The sequence below is a fragment of the Zingiber officinale genome, chromosome 6B (genome assembly GCF_018446385.1).
Source record: "Zingiber officinale cultivar Zhangliang chromosome 6B, Zo_v1.1, whole genome shotgun sequence".
In the NCBI taxonomy this organism is placed as follows: domain Eukaryota; kingdom Viridiplantae; phylum Streptophyta; class Magnoliopsida; order Zingiberales; family Zingiberaceae; genus Zingiber; species Zingiber officinale.
Genome location: NC_055996.1, coordinates 39,802,186 through 39,810,680, shown reverse-complemented (window position 1 = coordinate 39,810,680; position 8,495 = coordinate 39,802,186). Strand labels below are relative to the sequence as shown.

Genomic DNA, 8,495 nt, shown 5'->3' with positions numbered 1-8,495 from the left:
AAAAAAATCCCAAGACTTAGTCTTGGATTAGCAGTGCTGGAAAAAATAGTATTTCACTATTTTCGAAAAAAATAATAAAATATTATTAAAATATTAATAAAAAAATATTATTTCAAATTTTTGAAAATATAATATTTTTTCAATACTAAACAATTGTGAAAGGATGACGATGTATTTTTTAAAAATAGTTTTGGAGGGAAAAACAAACAAAAGACGTAAGGTTTTATTTTAAAGACGAACGATATCTTATTTTTCTTTAAAAAACATCCCCTTTGCCTGATTGGTGGTTGCACCAAATCAGAGCGGTACCTGCTCTGATACCACTTGTTGGATCATGAATTTCGATAGAGGGGGGTGAATATCGAATTTAAAAACTTTCGTCGAAAAGAGTTAAGTGCAGCGGAAAATATACGTGAAAAGAAACAAGGCTAACACAAGTTCTTTTGACTTGGTTCGGAGCCTGTGTCGACTCCTACTCCAAGGCCCGCACTCGTCGAGTGCTTTCATTGGGAAATTCACTAGCAATTCGAATAATTGTTTTACAATTGAAAGTACAATTGCTAATAAAAAATAAGGCAGTACCGACAAGGAAGAAATCAAAAGAAAAGAGTGCGTTGTCGGAGTTTCGCAGCGTCGCAGGAGCACAAGTGAGCAGATCATTTGTTCTGAGTTGTGTTTTAAGCTCCACCCCTGACACTTCTTTTATAGGATGCTCGGGGCGCTCGCAGCCCTTCGGGGCGCCTTGGTGTGACATAGCCGACCCTACCAGTGAGCTCCACTTGTTGACGCCGCGAATTGGATAAATTTTGCCTCCGGGCGCCCAGACCTGTTCCAGGCGCCCAGACCACCTTTCTCCATAAACTTCTTTTCCTGCAAGACAAGGTTAGTCCGAGGCAATGTATATCCTGCAAAACAAAGTGTTAGCATAGTTTATAATTTGACAAAAGACTATTAATTAGATTCCGTCTCTCCGAGATCGGAATCTAGTCAAGATCTCGACTTAGAGTTCCAAAATGGTTCTAAGTCGGATCGGCGCCTAAGTTCCCTTCCCGGGAACGCGCCCTCATAATCACTCCCCTCCAGTGACTTACCTTTACTTACCTGCCAGACGTCCGGTCAGCCCTTCGACCCATCTGGACTTCGTGCCAGCTATCCGATCAGCCTGTCGACCTAGCTGGACTTCGTGCCAAATGTCCGGTCAACCCTTCGACCCATTTGGACTTTGTGCCAGCTATCCGGTTGGCCCGTCGACCTAGCTGGGCATTGTGCCAAACATCCGGTCAGCCCGTCGACCTGTCTGGACTTCGCCTGCACACTCGGTCAGAGTGTTAGATCAACAACAAAACTAACTTAACCTAATTTGTCATTCATCAAAACCCGAGTTAGACCATTAGTGCTAACCACACCAACATTATTAATTTACATTTGTTGCATCGTGGGAGTAATTGGATTTAGAGTATACAAATTACCAACTAATGTACCAGAACAGATAGCTACCCTATTTTTCTTGACAACTTCTTTGTCATCAAAAGAAACAGAATATCCATCCATAAATAGTTTAGAAACTGAAATCAAGTTCTTTCTAAAACTTGGTACATAAAGATAATTTCTCAAAATCAATGGTTTATTCCTATCAAAGGATAAATAAACATCTCCCACTGCAACAGCCGCCACTTTTGTAGCATTGCCCATGTAGATGGTGATTTCCCCTTCATATAGTTGTTGGATTTCCTGGAACCCCTGCAATGAATTGCAGACATGATCAGTGACTCCTGTATCTACACACCAGGTACCGGTAGATAACACCGCTAAACATGTTTCAACAACTAATGAATAAGATACACCTTTATTTTTCTTCCTTTTGTGAGGACAGTCCAAGTTTTATTTCCAATCAATGTAATTGGGACCAGTAAGTTTGTTCTCTTTCAATATATCAGCAAGAGGATTGAAAGCCATTTGAAATCCTAAGAATCACAAAATATTTGGTCAAAACTTAAGATTTTAAAATAATATTGATTCCTCAAACAATATCATTTAAATTCACCAACACCTCAAAACACAGTGAATTTTGTATGCCACGATAGTGTGGATGTATACAAATTCAAATATTTATAAGAGGGGTTTTACCTATTAATTTTATTATCTTGTCAACCTAACTTTATGACAAATAAAATTAATAGTTAGTTTTTCTTCGGTCACACAAATAATAGTAGTGACTCCGATGGGGAGGATACTATTAAATGCGCCTAAGTGTATACCATTACTTGATACTTAGTTCATTAAATACGATTGTGCCCCTTCAGATGGAGAAGATCACACAAACCTAAAGAATTTCCTATAATCATCCATAAAGGAAGTTTGATCTAGTGATCTGTAAACAAACTCAACCGATGTGGAGGAAGGCACTCAAAGCCAATGCGCAAGTTTGAATGCATCACTTACAAACCATTAATGGAGACTGTGGAATTTAAATAATTCCTCTCCCACTTAGTTATTTAAAATGAGAAATTTTAACATGGACACACACACACAGAGCACATATAAACAACATAAAAGGCAATAAATATGAAAAATAATTTTTCAACTATTATGGCCTCATCCATAGCTGTCCTCCGTGTGCCACCAATCCTAGTTACCACCAAGGGGTCATGTCGTCGCATCTATCTTGCTTCCTTTTCAGCTGCACCTCTGGTCCTCAAATAGCACCACGCTTCGCAAGGATACGATCCGCGACAATTTTTTTTTTAACATTTATCGATCCTATATTCCACAAGGAAATGTACATGTAATCTAGATCGAACAAAATGTAAAATCCTAAAACTAATACAGCTCCTGCTGTATTTAATAATTACAATCATGCACACACATAAAATGCCCTCAACATGCCCGAGGGTCCAATTACACACAAACACAATAGGGCCATAATAGTTAGAACTTGGATGCCTGTAACCATAGAGTTAATCTATTTGCACATCTTACTATTATCCTGCCTAAATTTATATATGAAAAGTGCATAATTTAACTGAAAACCAAACACACAGAGACAGAAAACTAGCTCTGATACCAATTGTTGTGTGCTACTCAGAATTCCGTTCTGTTTCCCCTGTACAAAAATTTGTACAAGCACATAACTTTTCCTAGCAGCCCATGTGCTCTACAGAAGTTAAACTTGGATTGCAAACGAAACTTAACATTTTTAATCCAAGTTGTTCTTCAAAAGTTAAACTTGGATTGGAAACGAAACTTAACATTTTTACACCAAGTTCAACCCATGTGTTCTTCAGAAGTTAAACCATATTATAGAAGTTGATTAAATATCTATTTCAAAGATTGACTTCCAAGTTAAACATGGCTAGGCACTCGGCCTTCTTGGGTATGGGATCATCCACCACTTCCTAGACAAAGCCTTTCAAAGAAATTGAATATTTAAACTTCTTACAATAACCTTAGGTTTATCTATAGAGATCACAATAGAAACACAAAATCAAAACACAAAATTGAAACACAAAATCGATAGCCTCTTGTGTTGGTATTTTAGGATCCATACAAAAAACACAAACTAATTATGCAGCGGAAACAAATAATTAGTTATACCTTTCTTTGCAGCTAAAGACCTCTTGATCTTCTGTTGTATTCCTCTCCTCCTCTTGGACGTCGTGTGGGGGATGATCTACCAAGATGAAGTCCACCCGAACCTTCTTCTTTGCCTACAAGTTTCGACCACCCAAGGAATGCCAAAATAGGAAACTTCCTTCTCTTCTTCTTCCCCTCCAAGCAAAATGGCCACAAGAAGATGGAGCTTGATGTGCCTCTGGCCTTAAGAAAAGAAAACAAAGGGAGAAGAGAGAGAGAGAAGGGCCGACTACCAAGGAAAAGAGAAGAGGGAAAGCTTAGGTTTCGGCCCTAAGGGAACAAGAGAAATATGGAGATGTGTTATTCCCATAATGCACCCTCTACCTCTCTTTTATAATCCTTGGTCATGGCATAAAATAAAATTTTAATAATAACTAAAATCTCTCTCTTTTAAATTTCCTATTGTGATGGCTACAAAAGGAAAGTTTAAAAAATTAAAATATCTTTCTTTTAAACATTGTAGATGCCTACTGTAACACCCATAAATTTTCTCTAATTCAAAAGAGCAAAAATAAATAGAAGAAGAGATAAGAACTAAAAATATATGTATAAATGGCCCAAGCTAGGATTGAACCCAAGACCTCTTACATGAGATTAGTTTAAGTTGCCAATAAGGTGGTGGTAATGTTGGGACTTTCGAGCCACAAAAATCGCTTTTTGCATTGCGGAAACCCCGAATTCCCATACCACCGGATCCGTGCGAAGATAAAATTTCATAATTTCGTGTACAAGTTTCTATAGTCCTAGATCTACCTTAGATCTACATGGAAGAAAGATATACCTTTGTAGCGAAGCCCTTCGCTTATCACTACAACAAAAACCCTCATAGACATCGGTTTTCCACCGGTGTCTATTACATTTTCGACCGATGTCTATGAAGCCGATGTAAAAGGTCTGCCATTTTAGACATCGGGTTAAAACCAGTGTAGTATCACTTAACGACACCGGTGTTCGAATCATTATTAACCGGTGTAGTATCACTTAACGACACCGTTTCATCAACGGTGTAAAACCGATGTAATATTATATGTTAATAACACCAGTTTTGGCAGCGGTATACGACTGGTGTAATATTAGTTAATAACACCGATTTTGCAGCGGTGGAAAACCGATGTAATATCATTATTTTTTAACAACACAAATTTGATTTCGGAAACCGACAGTAACAAAAAAAATACACAAATTACACAAATATTATTCATTCAACAGTATCCATAAAATACACAAATATTCACAAATTACATAAATAATCTTCTTACAACAGTATCCATAAAATACACAAACATTCTTTTTACATCAAAAGCTAATAGATATCAGAATCAAGGTAGAACATTCTTTTAACAACACATCAAGGTAGAACCGCACTTCAAATGTAATCTAGCATGCATTCAACCCACTCGAACCACACTTCATCAATTTCAACTCTGGAGTACTTGAGAATTGTAAACTGTAAAAACACATAAATAATATATTAGTAAATCAAGACAAAAAATCATAGTTGAAAAAGTAGTAAGAGCACCAGGTAACAAGATGAGTAATTGGAATGCTTAAAAAGAGAAACGTTAATCAGTTATCTCAACCACAAAAAAATAGAAAGAAGAATCATAGATGTAAGATACTGATAGTCCAACACCGACACAAATTCAAAGAAGAAATTACCTATCTTTGTAAGCTGAAGCCAAATTTACATGGGCTTCAGGCATAGTTGGTCTGATATTCACAGCACGTATATAATTTTGAATTGCTTCAGTAACTCTACCAATCTCCTTAAATGTGTTCCCTCTATTGACAAGACCATCAGCAGCAGTCTGCGAAGAACTAGCAGAAAGCAGCAATTCTCATGATTGAATATCCACACCGGAAGCAAAGGTTGAACTAGCAGTGTAGCTGTGTAGGTGCTGCCTAGTATCTACCAAATTAACAAAATTAGCCGAAGTATCTTGCCAATATAAACAGACAAAAATTTCATGATTGAATAAGGAAGAAATAAAAGCGAGAAGTGATTTTTACAAAAATACCACATAGTAAACTGGAATTCATATCCCTAATAAAAGTTTGATCCAATAAAATATTTTAAACTGTATTTGTCAAAGACAATGCAGATGCTTCCCCACTAAAATGAGAGGTAGTTGCACTAAATGGTCAACGACCATCCATCACTGATGATCCTTCTCACTTCAATCTCATAGCAGTCTAGATGGCATTCTAACTGTATCCTGTTAAAACATAAACGTGCTGTAGCCAACTGTTTGACAAAAAACCAAGCATGATTGCGAGGGCGTGATGGCAATGAACATGTTGTTAGTACATGATTGCAATAAAAAAGGCAGATATAGTACTCTACCTGTTGCTTGTATATAATAGCCAAGTTGTTGAAGGGCGCAGATATCCTTGTTGTAACTGCTAAAGTTGCCTTATAGAATGATGCAGGAACACTCATCATGTTGCTGCATGAAGAGAAGTTTCATTAAGGAACAAAAATAAACTATCCGCACAATTGCCATCAAACATTTCTAAAGCTTACCAATCCATGTATATGCTGCCAAGGCTTGACAATGCTTGTGGATGGTTAGGTTGTAAAGCAAAGCATGACTTGGGAAAAATTATTATTATTCAACAAGGAAAAAAAACTTAAGAGAATAAAAATATCCAAATTAAAAAGTCACCCTATAATGTCCAGCGTCTTTGAGAGCATGTCCAACGTCTTTGAGAGCATTCTCCTTTTAATGTGCAAGAAAGTCGATCATTAACTAACCTGGCTCACCATCAAGAAGGATACCACATTTTGACATATTAGACCATTATCAACTTACCAGATTATTGTAATCTTCAATAAAGGTAGAATCAAAATTGATAGCTTGCTTGTAATGCAGAATTGCCATGTCAAGTTGACTTTGTTCATAATAGATGCCAGCAAGGTTTCCTGCGTCCAGATATCCCCAATGCATAGTTGACATAATAAACTCTCTTCAGAGCATAGTTTACAGCAAAGTTATCCACAAAATCAAAAAGAGATTAACAGTCCAGTGGAAAAATAGGAGTTATTGAATCACGTAGCATATTCTAGTGAAAGTATTCTACAACAGTAATGTTATGAAGAACCTGAAATAAATAGAAAATAATTAAGAGTTGACACAAACAAGAACTGCACATAGTGAATAAACTTCTCTTCTTTTGTATGCAAGTCAACAACAAATCATCATGTACTTCAAAAATAAGTAAGATATTAGTTAAAATAGAAATAATTAGAAGAAAAAATATACATGTTTCATATAGCAGCCAATTAATACATTTTGACAGGGAGAAACAACATCAAACCCTTAGTTTCAACTATTAAGGAGACCTAAAGACAAACAGTGTAAAAGCCTTCACACAAAAAGTAGAAGTATGGATACCAAATATGCAATTTCTTCATTCATATCAAACCCAACAAAGAATCATTGGATCACTGTCATCTTTGGTAAGCAATCTGTTAAAGTAAAATAAATCGCTCAATTATGGACAATGAGTTCCTGTATTTTATAAGCATGAACCATTCTCTGGTCTTGGTGTTATTTCAACTTGGTGAACCTTCTGCAACATCAGTTCCAAGAAGCTCTGTGTGCACCCCTAATGGAGATAGGCCAGTATTTGCAGATTGTTGGTACAACTACACATTGGAAGATATTTCAGGGGAAGATAAGAAGCAGCGTCTTAAGAAGGTATGACACATAATGTGTACAGATGAATTTAAATTGAACATATAAATTTAATCAACTTGTATATTTGATGATAGCAGATAATAATGTGTACAGATGATCCATTATTCTGAGAGCGAAAAACGTTATAAACTTCATCCTCTTATCTTACATGTGCCTCAATAACCAACACATTTCTTCTTGTTTCTGTTTCGGAGGTGGTTTATGAAATCTCATGCATTCAACAATTTAGGAATCAATCTCTCCTGAAGCATTAATTAATTACATTAACTGCAAATATTACTCTACAGAGATTACCATTGCACGGCCATTGCTTCCTTACATGACGGTTTGCCTTTTTTCCTCAAAATTATCCAGGTCCGAAACCCATCTCTTCCAGGAGTAGCGGCATGCTCCTGCTAGATACAAGTTGGACTAACTTACAAATAAATGAAAAATATAGTATACAACAACTCTACTCAATAACATATATTGAGAAGAAAAACTCGAGGTCCTATTTGTCCAAAGATTGCTATAGAAACAATAAATGTTAAATGATGATGCTCAAGATTTATTACCACGACCCCTGAATCTAGATCTTAGTATTATTGAGCTTATAAGTTTGCTATAAGCTTGCAATACAATTACCAAAACCTAAGCTCCCTTCAAGACATAAGAACAATAGAGAATGCCAATAGATTGAAGAGTAATTAGTATGAGCACGCAATGACTGAGACAACATACAGAAACTCATTATTAAATCAAGAGATTATGAGATATAATGGGCAAACAACCTTCTTATAAATGAAGGATAGCAACAAGGGTGACTTAGCTATGTGCCACTGTGATGATAACCTACATTGACAGTGACAAAGGAAGAAGAGGAGAGATAAGTGATCATGGGCTTCTTTCGATCAAGGTTTTGTAAACGATCGTGGCAAAAGGGCTACTATTCAGATGGGTGAACAGGAGGAGGGCGTGCTTGCTTAGCTCGCAAGAGAAGAGAAAAGAGATGGGCCCGCTTGTAAGGAGCATTCAGGAGTTCAGGGAAAATAAGGAGTGGGTTTTGATGCACAAAACTCTAATTTATCGTTGAACCAGTCAACAGGACCATTTAAGGATATCTAGATAATGTTGAACCAGTCAATTTAAGGATGACCCAAAGTGGAAGATTACAGCACCTTC

At 36.6% G+C, this 8,495-nt stretch overlaps 1 long non-coding RNA gene across 1 annotated transcript; it reads right to left on the bottom strand.

Moving 5' to 3' along the window:
• Positions 1–5,459: 5,459 nt before the first annotated feature.
• Positions 5,460–6,207, bottom strand: LOC121990092. Its single transcript, XR_006114446.1, has 3 exons — positions 6,158–6,207; positions 5,978–6,080; positions 5,460–5,542 (listed from the first exon to the last, which is right to left on the bottom strand). It is a non-coding gene; the product is annotated as an uncharacterized LOC121990092 (long non-coding RNA).
• Between the last annotated feature and the right edge of the window lie 2,288 nt (positions 6,208–8,495).